Raw genomic sequence first — 21,036 nt, 5'->3', positions numbered from 1 at the left:
TCTGAGAGCTGTCTGACCCTCCCATAGACAGCAACACAACTGAAATGTTCCCAGGTCCAGAAACGTTGTAAGGACATCGGTAAAACAGTCGATGTGACATCGGTGGCTCAACTTCAATTTTGCGAAGCTACGAGAATACTTTTTGTGCGCAAAGAAAACAAAAATAACGGCTTTAATCAACAAGTCTTCTACCCCGATTTACCGTCTTCCGCCATTTTGGAGAGTGTCACAATGCATACGCACGCTTTGCCCTAAGTATAAAAAACGCTGATTATGTTCATGTTGGCGTGTTCAAACAACACTGATTACGTTGATTACGTTCTTGGGTACTCTCCAAAATGGCGGAATGGCGGAACTCGGGGGAGAAGAATTGTTGAATAAATTGTTATTTTTGCATTCTTTGCGCACAAAAAGTATTCTCGTAGCTTCGCAAAATTGAAGTTGAGCCACTGATGTCACATGGATAGTTTTGCTGATGTTCTTACTACGTTTCTGGACCTGGGAACATTGCAGTTGCGTTGCTGTCTATGGGAGGGTCAGAGAGCTCTCTGGTTTAATCAAAAATATCTTAATTTGTGTTCCGATGATGAACGAAGGTCACACGGGTTTGGAACGACATGAGGGTGAGTAATTAATGACAGAATTTTCATTTTGGGGTGAACTAACCCTTTAAGTGGGTTAAGAAACATTGTCATGAAGTATACCTTTTATTTCATTAATATTATATCAGCTAAGATTTGAAGTACACTACGAGTGCACATTCAATACAGTTAAGAACAATTCTTTTTCACAAGGGTTAATGCACCCACCCAACGCCTTCTATTCAATACCACTGTGCTCTGTCTAGCTGTTTTAAAATAACAAATCCTGTTTAAACAGACCCTCAAAAGGCAGTTGCCTACAGTATTGTAGATAGACAGCAAGGATTCTTTATAACAGAACTATAATATTCAGAATATAAACGTGTAATAATGAATGTGAGTTAATTACAACATATCATGGCTTGAACACCCCTCACGTTTCTCTGAATTAGCCCCTGCTATTTGCAGCTGCAATAGAAGGAAATTGCCTGAAAAGAAAAAGAAAGGACAAAAACAAAATACACAGAGAATAAAAAAAGATGTACGCTCCGGTGAATAATGCTAAACAACAAACGACAGCTCCAGCCTTCAAGTAGAACAATACCATCATTAGATAACGGGCTGTTCTCTTTTCAGGACCGACCCTCGGGTTAATGAACGTATCTGCATCGCTTTATGCACCATTACATGGCTTTATCTTCCCACGGCGCTAATGTGATTCACGACAAAATTCAATGAAGAGATGTGCCAAAATAGCAGTCTACACCAGCCCTGAAATGCCTGTCATGTCTTTATCCCGCAAGGCATGAAAAATGCTGAAGATCAGTAGCGCAAAAGGTACAACTGAGCTTGGGGGTAAGCAGCAGTTTTCTGCCATTTTGTCAAGACCTTTGTGCACTTATTATGGAATATTGTCACCACTGCAAGTATCTGAAAGTATGTTTGAAGTGGAATGAACATGAGCCATCCCCCATATTTCCCTTTTGAAATAACATCACAAGCTGGTGAAGGTGACATTGCCCAGTGTGAAACTGCAGTTCTCAGGAACAGTACAGAGAATATCAATTTTCTGTAATTAAAAACTATTTTTAATCCTGATTTCGCCTGAAATCTGGCCTACAACACCTCGCTGTGCTTTGATGATAAAAAAAGATATCTGCGCTGTAAAATCTGATTGCATGAGGCACATTATAAAATAGCCGATATACACACATCTGTGACCACACATCAATTGAATTTTATATCAATGTGTCAGTTGCCTGGCAACCATAGACAGCCTACAGCTGAGCTAACGAACCTGATCATTAAAGATATCTGATCAATGGTATATATTGATTTACTTGGACGAATAAGTGTTTTTGTTGTGATTATTCTTATTAATTAATGTAATTATTCATTGCATGTTGGTGCATTTTTAAAAATTCTGTCTACTTGGAATAAAAATTGTATTAGCATTATAGAATATTAAAACTGGGATTTAGGAAATACAAATGTGATTTTAATTGCATTTTGACATAGGCAAACTCTCTTTTACAGATATTTTGTATTGAAGGACTTATGTTTTGGTGGAGTAAAAGGAAATGCAATGACAATCTACATTCACATGCACTCAAATAAATTTTTTACAATCGTATTGATGAGCTTTTGATCAAATTGAAATTGTTGGTGCAGACCTGAAATTATTCGATCGATGGAAGAAAAAAAACGACGCACATAAATGCTTGAATCTGTCTATTTTTTCAATCATATTCAAAAACTGCACACTTGCACAGTGCCATAACATGCATGTTTACAAATGTTTTATATCATACAGATGTGTGTATGTTGTTGTTTTTTCTTACGTCTTACAAACTGGTTAGAAGAGGAGATTTAATATTTGCACATACCCAATGACACATTGTTAGGTTACACTTAAATTTGATAGTCGGCTTTAGACATTTTACTAACTATAAGTAACTTTGTCACCTAATTCTCATTAGAGTATTGTAGACTGCTAGGGTTAGGGTTAGGGTTAGTAAAATAAGTTGGCATACTTGCAAAGTTACTTCAGTATGTCTGTTGGATGAACATCAAAATAAAGTGTTAGCAGTATTGAGCACACATTCTACTAATAATCTAATGACTGCTAGTTGACATGTAGTTGCATTGTAGTATTCTATAAAAGAATGTCTAAAGTGGACTATGAAGTCTTACCAAGAATTAAAGAGTAAACAATATCCAATGGAACATATTGCTCAGAAGCTGCTCTTTCTCAGATTGGAGATTATTGTATTTTTGGTAGTGTTGCTTGTGTTTCCTAAACTTTGTTTTAGATGTCTCTATAGACACAATATATAGGCTATAGTATACATAAGTATGTATGTATAGTTCACTGTAAAAATTATTTCTACTTAAACAAATGTCACTTTTTAATTCAATGTGCTACAAAAAAATAAATAAATAAATTAAATAAAAATAAATTCTAATGGTTTCCACTACAAATATCATTACAAACATTACAAACCATCAACTATTAACCATTAAAACCATTAATAAATGGCTTCCTCTAGTGTGTATTGGAACATATTCCATTAGGATTTAGTGGTTTTAACAAGCCAACAATAAAATGTGACAAATTACCAGTACAGACCGACAGAGACCATTACAGTTTCCATTATAACAATACAATTTCTATTATAACAAGTAAAACCATTACAAATTCTGTGTTTTTTCAGCAGGGTAGTCAGTTATTTGTAACTATTTGTGAAAATTACTAGCATGTTCTAAGTAAAACCAACATCAGTGTGGTATAAAAGTAACATGGATAGCACGTTAATTAGCCAAAATTATTTGATATTGTAAGAATTAAATATACTGTAATCGCAAATTTTCACATTTCTCTTCTTAAACTCTAGAGAAGACACGATTACCAGTGTCTTTTTCTCAGGACAAACATCTGAGAAACAGAGACTCCATTTGGCATCTGTTTATCTCATGCAGTCTAGGAGAGATATCACAAAGCTCTTGTTAGAGATTCCCCTGCTCATAAAACCTACTTACACCAGTAGCCATGTTTTGGAAAACAAACTAACGACCAAGTAATGACCATCTCTGACCAGATATTGAGAAGCTATAAACAATATTCCATGCTCCAAAACAAATCTTTCAGCAAAATGTTTTTTCCTTCGGGCATGAAAGAAACCTCTGTTAAATTAACTTTGTGCAGAGAGGTAAAATGAACCAAAATAATTACATCAAAACGCTCTGCACAATAAAACCTAATTGGCACCTCTCAGCTTCCACACTCCGTCTATCACGCCTCTCGCTCCACGTCACTGCGAGTTACAGTGATGAATGTTTGTTTCTCTCACAATTCGAAGCCAAATGCAAGTGACTGCAGTCTGCTCAGTTCATTGTCAGCATTTTAGTCCCTATCCTGCAGAAATCATAATTGCCTCTCTTTCACTTTCTCTGCCTCCCCACAGCTTTCAAATTTTCCTATACCTCCAGAGTGCAATTCCATCAGGTCCCAATGGCAAAATCAGATCAGCAACCAATAGCCATTAGCTCCTCTATTCAAAGAGATCTACGCAGTTGTGAAGGTTGCTTAGAGTTAATTACGCCACCTGTCTGTGTTTAGCCTGTGGCCGTACTGCACTCCAATGGGAAGATTATTGAGTTTTATCGCTCTTTTAATGGAGAACTCCCACCAGCTCTCACCTCACGTTCATTCAGACCATATGCAGGGCAGTAAACCCCCTCCAAAACCTTAACGCCGCACGGCCGACTTCTGCCCCGAACCGATAAGGAGCAGTAACAAAAGACATTGATTTGGCCCATAAGGATTAAAAAACCAAAAGGCGCCATCGTCCATCCAGAGTCGATGCAGTTTTATGACACAGTACTAAAACTCAAATGGCTGCATAGTGCTGGGAGGTTGAGCAAAGTTCACTGTGCCGTTAAGGCATAAAACAGTGACAGCTGAGGTGTGTCTGTGAATGTAAAGGTCAGTATCTGCTGTGTTATTCTGAATTCTAATAGTCATACAACCGATAACTGTCGCTCAGCTTACCTTATTGACTGTTTCTCTGCTTTAAATTAAAGGAAATCTGTAGGACAAGGGACTTTGTGAATGAATCCGATTTAGACTACGAAAATCCCAGTGGACTAAAGCTCACTAAAGTAGCAGGAGCATCTAAATCCCTGGAGGTAGATAAAAACCCTCTCCATATTTCTGCAACCAGACAGACGGCTTCAAAGGAAAACACACAAACATACAGAACAGACCCAAAATACAAATTTCCCTTCCGTCCAAAACCCACCTCCAGCACTGTTCCCAAAGAACTAGGCAAAATGGAAATGGAAAACGTTAGAACAAGAACTGAATAGTGTTACAAACACACACACAACAGCATATAATGCATTAAGAGTTTAATCTGCTATCAGTCTTAAAGGGGTCATCAGATGCTACATGCACTTTTACAAGTTGTGACGCCTCCCCAACCTGTCTTCCTGGCACCAGAAATTCAGATGCGAGTCCAAGGGACCAGTGTGTAATTAGAGTGCACTGTCTGTCCAGCTGCATTTGTGAGTGTGTGCACAGGTCTGTGTGCATGCATGCATGCGTGAGTTGAAATGAACGGGACAAGGCAAAAAAGGGGGAATAAAAAAAACTAAGGGGAAGTTACTGCTTAAAGAGGTTTACAGCGTTGTGGCATTATTTTGCTATTTGTCCAGGTCAAAGCATATTATGGTTAAAAAAAAACATGTATATTAAATATTGAAGATATATTGAAAATAAGAAAGAAATGTAAAATGTAAATTACATTGGGTAAATTAGTTTCAGAGTTTTTTTTATATACTTTTATATAGCAGGATGCATTAAACTGACCAAAAGTGGCAGTAAAGACTGTATCACGATTTCTACATAAACATTAAGCAGCACCATAATTTTCAACACTGATAATAATAAGAAATGATCATTTGACACTGATGACTTAAGTAATGGCTGCTGAAAAAAAAAACAGCTATGCTAACACAGGAATAAATTACATTTGAATATATATTAGAACAGAAAACAGTTATCTTAAATTGTAATAATACTTTACAATGTGGCTCTTTTTATTGTATTTTTGATCCATTCAATTCAGCCTTGTTGAGCTTTCAAAAACATTTTAAAAAATCTTACAGACCACAAACATTTAAACAGTAGTGTAGCTATTTAAAGCTGCTGAATGGTCAAAGGTGAACGTTTATGTCTGGTTTGTCAAATATGGGTCTTATTTGTGAAAGACATTTTTAATAAAACAATTTTATTGGTATTTATAGTGAATTCTTTACTAAAAATGCTTAAAGGGGTCATCGGATGCCACATGCACTTTTACAAGCTGTTTGAACTGAAATGTGTGTCGGCAGTGTGTGTACACATCCACCCTATAATGATAATGATCCACCCAGTGTTTTTAAAAAAAATCTCGTTAAATCATTTCCCCTTTCACAAATCAAGCCGATCTCAGATGACATCACACAGACAGGCCCCTCCCATGATAGTTTGATTGACAGTAGCATTTCAGCACAGACTGGACTGGCATCTTACCTTAGACCCGCCCTGAGTGAACTGTCATCAGTCCGCCATTATTTCACCTCTAGAGCAGATGTAGACAAGAATGACTCCTAAGCGATTGAGGTGTTCTGTTGTTGGATGAAATAATGAACATAGCAGTCATCATTTACTCCCGACATCGCGGGGTCAACAGAGCTCATTAACATTTAAAGGAAAATGCTACAAAAACGGCTTGATCTGAAAAGAGCTGTTTTTGACAGGGTAAAAAAGGTGTTTTTTGCACTACCATTGAGAAATTTTAACCAAACTATGTTACAGACTTTTTAGTAAGACCCTAAAGAATCATGTCAACTTGTGGAAAATGGGCATCCGATGACCCCTTTAAGAGATTGACTGAAGTATTTAAGGGTCTTTATGCAAATCATTTACTACCAAACTATTTTTGCAGTATTCAGTATGTATATATAGGCCTACTGTGCACAGAATGCATTACACATAGTCTATTTTCCAAATCTAAATTTAGATTATTTTCAGCATTTTTCACAATTTTCAGCATTTCGGTGAAAGTCTAAAGCCTTCTACAGACTGCTCGATTTTTACAATCCTATAAGATTATTGCAGATCACACTGTGCGACATAGATCTAATAAACTTGCATGCAAGTAGACTATACAATGATGACACCTATTGACTCCTATGCTACAACGCACATCACTATAGATATAGAAGAATAAGGGATAGGAAGGGATAAGAGCTTGAGGTAAGCAGTTTTATGTTTTAGTGCCATGTCGTGTTGATTTCATGTCACATTTTTATTGGCTAGTCAGTAAATGTGGGTCGTAGCAGTGCAATGATCATGCTGAATTTCTGACACTGTCAGAAAATTATATGGCTATTTTTGAACCTCTCTCACTGTACGACATAGGACCACCAATTAGGAGCCACGATCACAGAAATCACAACGATTGTTTCATGATGCCAATCTTTCGCGAAAATTGTGCAGTGTGTCTTGGTCTTTAGGCAATGAGTATCAATAAATCTGATTCAAGTGAACTATTTCACCCAATATTTGTGTGTTTTTATGCTTGTAGAGTATAATGCTATTAGCTTAGCAACATGATAACTCAAAACTCAATCAAAATCAATGCACTTCACTTCAGTAGCACTATCTGAACAATTGTTTGTCTATTTAGATCATTCCAGATTTGTTACCTTTGATTTAGTTTGTTTCATTTAAGATGCAGTCTTGAAAGACAGCTGCCTATGTTGGCAGTAGACAGTGAGGCAGCTCTCCAGGTTTTGGAACAGAGCCATGGAAGACCTGGAAGACCTATACTGTATATCCCACAATGCAATGCACTCAACATGAAATTCCATTTTCATTGTAAGGGGTTTCCAATATATCAACTGTGATAATCTTTACTCATTACTTGACTTGAAGAAGATGATAATTAAAAAAATAAAGAAAAGAAAAAACATTTAAATGACACCATTCACTGAATTAAGCATGCAAAAAGGCCATGTGATGACAAGCATACTATTGTAAAATGTTGTAAAATGCATAGGCTTCCAGGGTATCTGCAGAATTTAAGTCAAATATAAGACAACCTTTTTGAAGACCACAAATTAAATTAACAATGTATGTCCAAGGACCAACCTGAAGAGAACACAATACGTCAATATGTTCTCAAAATGTAAATGTCTAGGGTGCACAAAATGAAACACTTCAAAGTTTGAAAATACAACTTTCAACAGATTGCCATTAATTTTTAATCAATTTTACAAGGGGGGAGAGAGAGAACTAAAATATGGAAAAAACCTTTACTGTACCTTCTGAGCAAACTTCAAACAGTGTTGTCTTCCAGTGCAAATGTTTAAAGATTATTAAATCAAGATATGATAGGTCTATGATAGGTTTATGATAAATTGATAAATTGAAGTTGATCAAAAAGAAGTTAGTTTATGATTTAAAACAAACCAAAAACAAGAAGAACAAGTATCTGCCAACGGGCCCAGAAAAATCAAGTGTTGTTAAGTGTTCATACCCCACTGACAGATATTTGATCTTGTTTTAAGCATAAACTCCATTCATTTTGTTCAATTCAAAAAGACTTCGAATATCTTCATTTTGCATCTCAAGTAAATGTATTTAAGGAAGTTTAGATATGTATTGGAAAACAAGACAAAAATGCTGAGGAAGATATGAGTTTTCCCCCCTTTTGTTTTACAGTGCATGCAACATGTAACGACATGACTATGTATTTAAGACTTTCTGCTCTGATTTAGGACTTTATTTAAGGCCTTAATTTGTGGAAGGGAGAATTAAGACTTTTAAAAGTCTTAATAAGACCCGCAGAAACCTTGTCAAGTCATGTTTTATTCAATATATACATATATATTGAAATTGATTAATGTAATAATTTAATAATAATGTATTAATGTAATAATACATATATATGAATTAGAGGTCCATCAACATCTTATTTTGCTGATATAATAATAATGTGTTAATTAAAATAATAAAAAGACTGTTCCAATGCTAGTAAAATCTATATATTGAATATGTTAAATAATATTCTTAGTCTCTAATAATATTCTTAGAGACCCAGATAGAAGCTACAAGAGTTTATGTTAAATTAAACATAAACATGCCAAAAAATATATAATACAAATTCCAGAAAAACACACACTGCCAACACACATTTCAGTTCCAACTTGTAAAAGTGCATGTAGCATCCTATGACCCCTTTAATGCACAATGCAGGACTTTTAATTATAAACAAGCAATAAATACACTAGGACTCTTCTTTTGAAATGTCTGTACTTTACTATTTCCAGCTACTCACTGAAAAGATGACATAGATAAAATGTGCACTTTTATTACCAAGGACACCGGCCCTCCAGGACCGAGTTTGGACAGCCCTGATCTATAACATATTACAATATAAATACCATAAAGTAAGTGTTGTCATTACTCATCAACAGTAGATCATAAGCAATCGTCTGATCAATCGCAATCGTAAATGTGAGGTAATGTTTTAGCTAATGTTTTAGCTTTAAGCTTTTCGGGGGTAGTCGTGGCCTAATGAATAGAGATTCGGACTTGTAACCCGAAGGTCGCGGGATCGAGTCTCAGGTTTGTAGGTGGGGGGAGTGAATAACCAGCGCTCTCTCCACCTTCAATACCATGACTGAGGTGAGACCCTTGAGCAAGACACCGAACCCCCAACTGCTCCCTGGGCGCCGCAGCATTGGCTGCCCTTTACTTTACTGATTGCAAACTACTCTGAAAAGGCAAGCCTGTAGAACGCGCAACAGTGCAGCGTTTTGACTTTGAACTCACATTTATTCACTTAAATCATTGCCTTTTTTAGTTTCATAATCCTATTAGGCCGTAACACAATTCCTGTGGCCTGCGGGGACCCACAGACATTTAAAAAATAGTAGACAGTATGCAGTATACTTGCTAGTATACACTACTAGTACTCCATTTCTAAATTTAGCCACACTCTTCCACTGCATTTGACACAGAGATGGAGGGTCTGTTTTATAAAGTAGATCCTGCTTATATTTGTACACAAGGTATGAATGCAGTTGATAGACATAGCAGTGTCCTGCGCCACAGCTTTTACTAACAGCCCATTTTTAAACACACATCACACCTCTCAGGGGAAAAGACAACAGGATGAATTATCAGGTAATGTTTCATTAACAGGCAAGTGCTGCTAATGCATCCATAAACACAATTACGATGAAAAACAAACACAGCGTGAGCGGGGGCAACTGATTTTTTTTTTTATATTTATTTATTTGCTGATATTATGTTTGCATGACCATCATAACTGACCAAGCGGACACGTGATGCTGGTTGACAGCAAGTCTCAGATCCTCACATATTTGTGTCACCCTGTATCTCTCTCTCTCACACAGCAAATCAACTGACCTTACTGAATATTTAACAATATCGTCCCTTTTTCCCCCCTCGTTTTCTTTCCTCCACCCACTCAGCTCGTCAAACGAGTCCTTAGTCAGCAGTAAATCCCACAGTTCCAAGGATCTGGCCCAGCATGATCCGTCACACAGTCTCCAGGCAGGAAGAAGTAGCGGAGGAAGAGAGTCGGAGTTCAGCTGGCAAGCAAAAGACCATGGGGGATTGTGGGTAACAGACCAGCCATTCCAAACAGCCCATCAGACAGACACATCACCACATAATGATTATACAACTACTATAAGAATATCCAACCCTACCCGGATAAATACAGCACACTGACATTAAGTGATATGTAATATAATCTCAACTGCTTGATTGTTATGTTGTCAAAAAATGTAACTATATTATATTAGTACACCCTACTTTATCTGCATACATACACTCACATAAAACTAAAATAGTCTACTATATAGCAAATCTCAGCGATTGTTTATATTATTGCACAGCTTTCATATATCCAACTTTATTCGAATACATACAGTACACTCAAGTAAAGTAATATATACTATAGCAAATTCCAACTGCCTGATTTGTTTTATTTTGTCACAAAATGTAACCATATTTCATCCAGCTCTTTATATCTTTTTTATTAAGCTGGATATATAACAATGTTCAACTTTACTCTAATACATAAAGTACATGCAATACTTACAGTTTTACAGTACATACAAGATAATTGTATAGTTGTTATATACTACAGTATGTAGCTAATCTCAACTGCTTGATTGCTTGCATTGTCACAAAATGTCAACTCTATTATCGCACAGCTCTACATATACATTTGAATATACTGTATATTATACAGTACACTCATGTAAAGTGATATATACTGTATACATCTCAACTGTTTGATTTCAGTGCAAAATGTAACTATATAATCATGCACCTCTTTATTATAAAATTGGATATAAGCATGTCCCACATAGATATAGTACATTCATTCAGAGTGTAAATTTTGTTATATAAAATGTTAACTACATTATTGCACAGTGATATATGCAAAGTTAAACATATAGCACATCTTACTTTACCTACATACATACAGTATACTCATGTAAAGCAATATGTACAATAAAGCAAATATTGTTTTTATCATAGCAAAAATTTAAATGTTCTGTCATGAAAATCTATATGGTGCAGGTTCTAACTCAATCTGATATATTCACATCATTATTCATATGGCACAGCTGATTGGATTCTTTTCACATCAGCAGCCAATGAGCTTGCTGCTCAACATTAAAATACTTGACTAGGGCTTGCTGTAGCAGTTGCAGTGCGCTTCAGAAACCCTCCACCTTCCCCAGCTCCACCCGTAAAGAGCTGCTACAGGGTGATTTCATGTATGCTATATATGGGGGTTATTTCATATATATGTGCAGCAGCAGTATTTCTTACATGCTTACAGCAGCATGTCTGTGGATGTATTCACAGTAGCAAGTATCTGTACTTGCAGATCTATTCCAACAAGACCAAACACATTAACTTTGCCATGTACATTACCATGCTAAATTCTTAGAGAACTGTGATGACAGAAATTGTATTATTGCACAGCTCCATATATATAGTTAGATATATAGTATATCCAAAATATTTGCATACATACAGTACATTCATGTAAAGTGATATATACTATGTAACAAATCTCAACTGTCTGATTTTTTATTTATTTGGAGCAAAATACAACTATATTATTTCCCAGAAATATATTAAAGTTGGATATACAGCATAACATGAAAAGCAGTAGATTCTATTTAGCAAATCTTGGCTGTGTGACTTTATATCAATTGCAAAAATGTAAATATAGCAAATCTCAAATGCTTGATTGCTTGTAAAGCTGCTGAGAAACAAAGTCTATTGATAAAAGCACTATACAAATAGTTTTGACATGACAGTAAGGACAGTCTGCGAGCAGTTTGTGACACATTTATTTGTGTATTTCACAATGACGATAAAAAGAAAAGCAATAGCACACAAATATCAGATCACACTGCAGAACAGCCTTGACAATAGGCACACTGCATGATTTCCCAAGACTACTGAGAGCTCTCACTCTCTGCGGAGAGATTTGGGCATTGAGGCTCATAGATAACCCTCCACCGCGTCCTTTGAGAGCACACTGCAGGGGCCGGGCCCCGCTCCTCATCCCCTAGGACAGCCATATTCTCTATTCTCATTCATCTGCCTTTGCATGTGGAGAAAACCAATGAATGTGGCTTAATATAGCTGCAATTTGGTGCATAGCTGCAATTTGGTGCATTGTGGGGGATGAGACATTTTGACTGCAGACCTGTGATTGTACCCAAATGGAAAAAGGGCCCAGGGGGCTTCATCACACATTTTTTATCTTGCTAAACATTTAATGAAGTGGATGTGCTTCAGAAACAAGCTAATATGAAGTAGGCTGCAGATTGTTGTGCTAAAACGAAGCTCTCTCTTATGATAACAAGTCTGCTTAATTGTATATGTGCATTTGTAGTAGGGCTGTGCGATTAATCGAAACGGTCATAAAATCGCGATTTCTAAATCGCTTTACAGCACGATTTTCCGCACCCCCGACCTCCCGCAGTATGCTATCCGAACCAATCAGAATGCAGCACACCTAAATGGAGCACGAGAACAGAACAGACCGGGCGGGCATACAAACGTAATGCCAGGTTCACACACTCCATCTGTGGTGCGTATTTTTTCCGCGCCCATGTTAATGGATCAGAGCGTTCACACTGCATGCGATTGCGGTCCGGCAGTGTGCTCCAGAAGCGGTGCGTCTGCAGCAGTCATGCTGCGATCGTTTCCGCACTGAGTCTATTTCTGCTGTGCTGCACGAGCTGAAAGTGACAGTGCATTATTCGCGGTAAAAAATAACATGGATTGAGAGGAAATTTAGTAATTACACCATAAATGCATATAATTAAAGTCTACCACCACATACATATACTGTATACGCACTGCAGACGGAGTACGTGTGAACTTGGTGCAACAAATCTAGTTCAACATCTGAGGCAATGCCACGAAGAGCTCTATGACCAATGCATGGCAAAAAAACATCCCTGGACACGGGATTTTTTTTTTTTTCTGCCATATGTCTATTCTAGAGACATTTTGTTACACCTTTACTTAGTGATTATTTTGCCTTTAAAAATTGTGCATAACTGTTTCAACAGCCTTCGGAGATGCTACTTCTTTTCTGTCCTCTGCAGTCCTTTTCAGTGCATAAGAGGCGCAGCTTGGTGACGAAGCGGCTCCGAATAAGTGCACCATCATCCTAAATTCTTCTATAGGTGCATTCAAATTGCCCTCTGGCCACCAAAGAAAACGAAGCAGATCTGCGTCCTCCTCAGGAACCCTCACCTGATAGAACATCGACTCCACATCTGCCATCATGGCTATTGGTTCTTCCCTAAATCTGGTAAGGACACCAATGAGTGTGTTTGTGAGGTTCGGACCTTGTAGCAATTGGCTGTTCAGAGACATGCCTTGAAACGAAGCAGTACAATCGAAAACCACTCTTATTTTGTTTTTCTTTGGGTGGTACACCCCGTGGTGTGGTATGTACCAGACTCTGTTGTCGTTGCGAACAAGCTGTTCTGGGGGAACTTTAACTGCGTATCCTTTCTCTATTATACTTTTCATGAAGCTACAGTAATCTTCAAGCAAACTTGAATTCTTTTGAAGCTTTATTTTCAGGTTAGCAGCACACAGTTCGGCAACACATCGATTGTTTGGCATTTTGATTGCTTAATTTCTCAATGGTAGTCTTACACAGTAATGCCCATTCTCAAACTTAGTATTTTCTTGCACTGACTGCATGAACTGTTTGTCCTCCATTGACATTTCCTCTTTCTCTTCATAGTGGCGTTCTGGAAAATCTGTGTTGTACTGTTGAATCAACAATTGCTCTATCTCCACCACTGAGAGACGATTAACTGTATGATGTGGCAGTTTGGACTTTTCTGCAGTGTTGCTTTCTTTCTTGATGGGTCCATTCACCACCCAGCCCAGTGCAGTTTTCACAGCATAAGGTCCACCCTGTTGGCTGTTTATGATGTACCATGGCTCCATTGCCTTTGAACTGTTGGCTTCAATCAAATCTACATTTGCATCAATACTAGGTATGCTTACTTCGCTTAAGTATGGCCATTTTTGTATGTGTTCTTGTTTGGGAATGTTCTCGTTTTGAACAGGGATACTGCTGTGTGTGAAGACTTTAGGTAGCTCATAATACTTTGTGTCTTCCAGTGCACACACTTCCAAGTCTGTGAGGATGAAACTGTTTACTAACTTCTGCTCTCCTGGCTTATTTTGACACATAGTGCTTAGTAGAATTTGAGTTGGCTTCCCTTTCAGGTTCAGTTTCCTTTGCAGTTCCCCCGTACAAAATGTAGCTGTACTTCCTGCATCCAGGAAAGCATATGTTTCTACATATCTGTCACTCTTATTCGATTTGACTTTTACTGGCATTATTGATAGCACGCAGTTATCTCCTCCAAGATCGTTCATACTCTTTCAGGACCTTTAATTTAGCATTGCTTTCTGCAAGAGCTGTTTCTATTTCAAGTTTCTCCATTTTTGCTCCGAGCTGCATCTTTTCAATTTCAAGTTGTTGTTTCTTCATTAGGGACGCTGCCCTTGCTAGCAGAGCTGCACGTTTTGATTCTTCTCGTGCACAAGCTGATGATACTGAGGAGGAAACTGATCCACTTTCAACATCTGAATCATGCCTCTTTTTAGATTCACTCTTGTTTGCAGATACATTTTAGGCAATATAGAAATCCTGGCCAGGACGCGTCCTGGGAAAATGGCACGTATGGTCACCCTACTGTCCACTACACATAGTCCACGATCGTGAAACATTTCAGTGTTCATTCACAGACGTTGATTTCCTTGATGATGTCTTTGCCGTCGATTCAAATGCGCGCCGTCCGCGCACTTTCACGTTCGTTTTCCATATTTACAGCGAGTTTTTTTACTTTCTTTGTAATAGCAATCCGTTAAAATTTTCATCTTTCTTGCTTCTGCTTCATGTGTGAGCGTGATTTGAACTCGAATAACATTCCGTAGTCCAGAAATTTTCTTTAGGTAGATTTTAATAACAAAATTAACTGGAAAAATGTTACACGGTCAAAAAACTGTTTCGCTCCAATATTGCGTCACAAAAAACGGTCCTTGCCGGAAATGACATCATTGTCAATATGAAATATAATACACATATTAAATTATTTACTTTTATAATTATTTTACAATTGCTTAACACACACAATTATTTATTTATTCCACATCTATATAAACAAATAACATATGGCTCTTACAATGACTGTAAAGCATGTCTGTGTGTGTCAAAATCGTGATTAAAATCGAAATCGCAAAATTGATCAAAGAAATCGCGATAGGTTTTTTTTTTGTCCATATCGCACAGCCCTAATTTGTAGTGTACCTCGAATCCTGAACGTATATTTTTAAGAATCTGTACTTGCAGATAATATAATATTAATGAAGTAAATTGCCACTTAAGTGTACTTAAAGACAGTACACTTTTATGACTGTTTCTTAACACTTAAAGTGGTCCTATTATGCTTTTTTACAAAGTCTTGATTTTGTTTTGGGGGTGTACTAGAATATGCTCTCATGCTTGGTGGTTCGAAAAACGCATTATTTTTCACATAATTTACATTATTACAATACCTTTCTCCCCAGCTTGGCACAAACGGCTCGATTAGTTCCGGGTTTAATGAAGGCCCGCCTTCTGAAAAATGAAATGTGTTGTGATTGGTTAGCTGTCCCAGTGCGTTGTGATTGGCGAACAGCTTAGACAGTGTTTCAGTACTGCCCCACTCCTTGCCAAAGCAGCAAGTTCCGTCTGCTCCGGTATAGTTAATGATGGCGTCAATATTGCCATATCAATTTGAGCCGGATTCAGACCCTGAGAATATTGAACAAGAGGACCGCGCAGAACCTTTGCACGCACGGATACTGCATGACATATTATGGCACTTTTCCACTGCATGGTATGGCACGATACGGTTCGGTACGGTTCACTTTTGGGGGGTTTTCCACTGAGTACAGTACCTGGTACCCGGTACTTTTTTCAGTACCACCTCGGTTGAGGTTCCAAGCGAATTGTACCGTTACCATGTAAACTCTGCTGATCACTGATTGGCCGGAGAGAATCGTCACTACCTGCGTCATTGAACTTGTGACACGAGACACAACAGACCCGCTAGATTTAAATCAGCACAGCCAGCGAAGGATCAAATGCAACTATTTTGAACGAGCGCACCTGTGGTCTGTTGAGGAAGTACAGACATTCCTCTCGTTGATAGCTGAGGAGCGGATCCAGCGAGAGCTTGATGGGGCGACACATAATGAAAAAGTTTTTCAGGAGTCGCGGCAGTAGAGGCGGTGCAACTATAACGACATGTGAATAATCCCGCCCACTCTAAAGCAGTACTAAACTGCAGTGGAACGCAAACCGAGTGAGCCGTGCCGAGCCGAGTCGTACCACGCAGTGGAAAAGCGCCATAAGATATACATAAAAACAAAGCTAGCTTGCTATAAACATCATAAACCGTTCACACCTCCGGCAGCTGATCAGGCACATTCCCCAGCACCTCCTACTAGAAATCAAACAACACAAGATTGTGATCGCCCTCACTTACACACACACAATGGGCCTTTATATGTGCAAACGAGCTAGAGGGGGGTTACAAATGTGAATCCAGAACCTAAACAGCAGTGTGTCGTGCATTTAACTAAAGGGTCATCCCAACTGGTCGTAACCACACTGGCACATGCTGGTGTTGGCTCCTCAAAAAATGACTCCAGGGTCTTGAAGGCCACCAGACTTTAATAAAAACAAACAATGACCTTTGCCATTGGCCCTTTCATTCTCACACTATCTTCTCTGACCCTAAGTCATGGACGAAAGGGAGGAATGATGGGATGATAAGCAGAGTTATGGAGGGCTGTTGTTAAACAATGTTTGTCTACTCATCCTGGGCAAACGTGCCTGCAAATGTCTTCAGTGAAGAATTGTAGACGATGGTGTATCAGTGTTAGATGAAAGCGAGTCAGAAATGTTCTGACAGGGGCTTGATGTTGTGTTCTTGTACAGCGAGGAAACAAAGGTAGTTTGTGGTTAAATATTTAATGTTTAGGCGAATATACATTTTTAATCCAGGACATCACTTCCTCTCTTTCTCCCAGATTGATCACGGTCTCAGCACGTTCAACTGTCCAACATACACAAACTCAAATGTCTAATAAAATAGTTATGGCACTGTCAATGCAAGGACATTTCGTCAATCTGTCGTATTAACACCTTTGAGAAAATGAAGTGTGCTTAAAGGAAAAGTTCACCCAAAAATGAAAAATCTGTCTACCTAAAAATACCTATATGTGTCGGACACAAAAGAAGATATTTTGAAAAATATCGTAACCAAACAGTTGATGGTACCCATTGACTTTTTTTTTTTTTCATGTCAGTGGCTACCGTCAAATGTTTGCTTACCAACTTTCTTCAGAATATCTTCTTGTGTGCTCAACAGAAGAAGAAAAACTCAGGTTTGGAACAACTTGGAACAACAAGGGTGAGTAAATGATAACATTTTTATTTTAGGGCAAACTGTCCCTTTAATTGTATTAAATCTTGTAGTGACTTCAAATCTTAAAAATATATTTCTAGAAAACGGTACTTGCAGATAATATAATATTAATGATATAAAAGGCCACTTACATGTAAATAGAGTGCACTTTCGTGTCAAATATTGTCAAATAATGTCGTTTTACTTTAAAGTGCATTTTAATCATTTTGTTTTAATAACAATTTGCCATGCTTAAAGACATACGCTTATTTTGTTGTGTTGACTAACACACTAAATCATGCGTAAAGCACTTGATTTATTTGATATCACATTTAAATGTAATACATTTTAAATGTATAAAATTGCAAATTCATCATTAATACAAACGTGTAATTACAGATATATTTAAATACATGACATACAAGTTTCAATAGAAATGACATGTAAGTATATTTCAGTTTACCATAAATGCTTATCAGTGCATTTGACAGAACAATTTAACTATTTTTCAAAGACAATAAAAGTAAATCACATAAAAAGATGTACTTAAGTGGTTCACATTTAATATAGATTCCATAAATGTAAACCATAATAAATTTACATGAGATTGTTAATAACATGCTATTAAGTGTCCTAAAACATTACATGCAGTCTGCACGTAAGTATATTCTTTTAAAGTATATTAGCTCTGTATTACAAGTATGCTAAAGTGCACTTCTTTTCCACAAAGGCATCCAAGAACATACTGGCAAGGACAGTTAGCGGTAAACTCAAAACAAATGCTTTTAAAACTTTAAAAGCATTAGGCATCTGGGTTCACTAGAGGTTGATTATCTATCAGAATGTTCAATTTTGGTTACACAACACATTAGGTGAGAACATGACACATGACGAGTGCAACTGTAGCGTATGTGCGTTTGACATGCTTAGCTGCAGTGCATGCATAAAATCTGTAGATTTCACTATGCCTGACCCCATTCCTCCCCTTTCATTTCCCATCAGGCTTCACTATCCCAAAGCAAAAAGGCCAAAAAACAGGACAGTAAAGTTGAGAATTTGTCACAAGACCATTCATTTTCTTGCTACTTCTATGTGAAAGCAGAAAATCAATTAAAAACAGCTTTTCTGGAGTGTGGCAATGTCAGCGGTGTGTCGTGGGTGCTGACCCGCTAGTCATTAATGCTCTCGGTGCGTTTCTGTGTGTACATCGAACCAGGATGTGGGCGGTAATGCCAATCCTCCTTCAGGGTCACTTGAGTTCTTCTCTCAGCGCTGTCTTGTATAACACTATTCACGATACTCGCCTTCAGTCTTTATTGGTATGTTTCAGCTGATGTGAGTGTAGGATTATACGTTACTGCACCTAAAACTCGGCCCTTTTAAACACCATCAAAAGCTCCTTTGCTGTAACTGACCTCGATGCTAAAAACAGCATTGTGGAGTCTTGCATTGCATAACTCATCTCACAACAAAGAGAGGCCTCTAGTGTTAGTGACGAGACCTGTGGCAAGCTTTTCCATTAAGACAGAGAGGTCACAGATATCTCTGCATGTACCTGTGAGGCTGAGCTTATAATATATTAATCACCCAGGCTGTAAAATTAGCACATACACACCCTCAGTTCTGTCAGATGAACTTTACATGAGTCATGCGTGACAAGTCAAAGGGGAACATCTCAGGAAATGAAGCCTGTTTTAGGATCCTTTTGATGGAATCATTTTAGAACCGTGTGACTTGTTTTCTAGACTATTTACTAACAAATTCTCATTATTATATTGCTAAATAAGTCAATAAAATGTTAAAACATTTTCATTACTGTAAAATAGTAATGCAAATCATGTCCAGACATTTTATTACACTTTATTGATATAAATTTAATTAAACTCAGTATAACAAATACTAACATGATGTATGTTTGTAATTATATTTTACTTATAAATACAGAGATATAATAAGATCTGTCTATCTATATATCTATCTATCTGTCTATCTATCTGTCTGTCTGTCTCTTTCTACACATCTATCCGTCCATCTTTCTATTGGTCTATTCATCTATTTATCTGACTTTCATCTATCCATCCTTCCTCTCTATATCCATCCAACAATCCTTCCTCTCTATATCCATCCCTCCATCCTTCCTCTATCTATCTATCTATCATCCACCCACCCATCCTCTATCTATCTATCCATCCATCCATCCATCCACCCATCCTCTATCTATCTATCTATCCATCTATCCATCTATCCATCCATCCATCCATCTATCCTTCCTCTCTATATCCATCCATCCATCCATCCATCTAATTTTGCAGTTTAAGTAAACAAATATTTCTTATATTTTTGGATTACATATTTTGGACTTTTTTATCCACCCCTGGTCACTTCAGCCCCATTCAACTTGCCCATATTGATGTGAAGCACATTGAATTCATGACATTTACTGAGAGTGACAAAGAGAGAAAGATGAAGGAAGAACAGATGAATAACCAGAGTAGGATGAAAAGGAGCTATTTGAATGCGAAAATGTGATTTGAATCAGAAACATGCTGTTTTGGTGTCGCTCTGGGGGTCACTATCCTTGCAATTCTGTCAGCAAACTGTCCTTTTGGTGCAATCAGGGAGCCTGTTTCATTTCTTCAAACGACGCTGTTGATACTACAACGGACAAGGTGATAAAGGATCACTGTCTTTCTCTCAAGGAAGGCCATCTGTTAGACCTTGTGTGTGTGTGTATGTGTGTGTGTGTGTGTGTGTGGTTCGGAAGGATAAAGAGTGGGCATCTAATCATCCTAAGCCAAGCTTCAGCCATGTGTGTGTACACAGTTGGTGACCACCATCACGATCACAAACAGAGCCCGTTCACAACCCGAGGTGACAACAACTTCAGAGACATAAGAATGAGCGACGAGACTGCGCTCTGTACTGTCAGTATACTGCTCACCGTCATTCCAACAGGCTATAAAATGAGTGTAAATGTCCTGCAAAACCAACAGAAATGTTTCAGCACTATTACAGGAAGAGTAAAGCTTTGGCTCGGCTCAGAGGAAGCCTTTAAAACTACCTTACATTCTCCTACTCATATATCATGAAGCGTTGCTCAGAAGTTACCTCAGAAAATGAGTTAAGTAGCAATGGCGCTGAAGATATGGATATGGAAATTCACTTTATGAGATGTGAAATGAGGACGAGACTATACGATACTATGATTACATTATCATATCACCACATTAATATTTTGCATACATGCAACATTTGCTTTAGTATACTCTACTTCAAGTAGATGATGATCTCTTTGCGAGGACCCCCTTCCTAAAATATAATGACAGCTCCATATGTTAATGTATAA

The 21,036-nt window shown here is 37.7% G+C and overlaps 1 protein-coding gene across 8 annotated transcripts in view; it reads right to left on the bottom strand.

Moving 5' to 3' along the window:
- Positions 1 to 21,036, bottom strand: part of large2 (LARGE xylosyl- and glucuronyltransferase 2) — a 119,539-nt gene that overhangs the window by 56,074 nt on the left and 42,429 nt on the right. Inside the window, exon 1 of one of the 8 annotated variants that reach the window (XM_016462992.1) lies at positions 15,793 to 15,812. The exons of 6 other annotated variants lie outside the window; for them this stretch is intronic. The gene's annotated coding sequence lies outside the window, so the exon portion shown is untranslated. Of the gene's footprint in view, positions 1 to 10,065; positions 10,371 to 15,792; positions 15,813 to 21,036 lie in introns of those variants that run through there. One more of the 8 variants, XM_016462919.1, reaches the window with a different exon arrangement.

Source organism: Sinocyclocheilus anshuiensis, unplaced genomic scaffold (assembly GCF_001515605.1).
Source record: "Sinocyclocheilus anshuiensis isolate Anshui unplaced genomic scaffold, SAMN03320099.WGS_v1.1 scaffold297, whole genome shotgun sequence".
In the NCBI taxonomy this organism is placed as follows: Eukaryota; Metazoa; Chordata; class Actinopteri; order Cypriniformes; family Cyprinidae; genus Sinocyclocheilus; species Sinocyclocheilus anshuiensis.
Note: the sequence above shows the minus strand (reverse complement) of the source record. Positions and strands in the feature narration are given on the sequence as shown.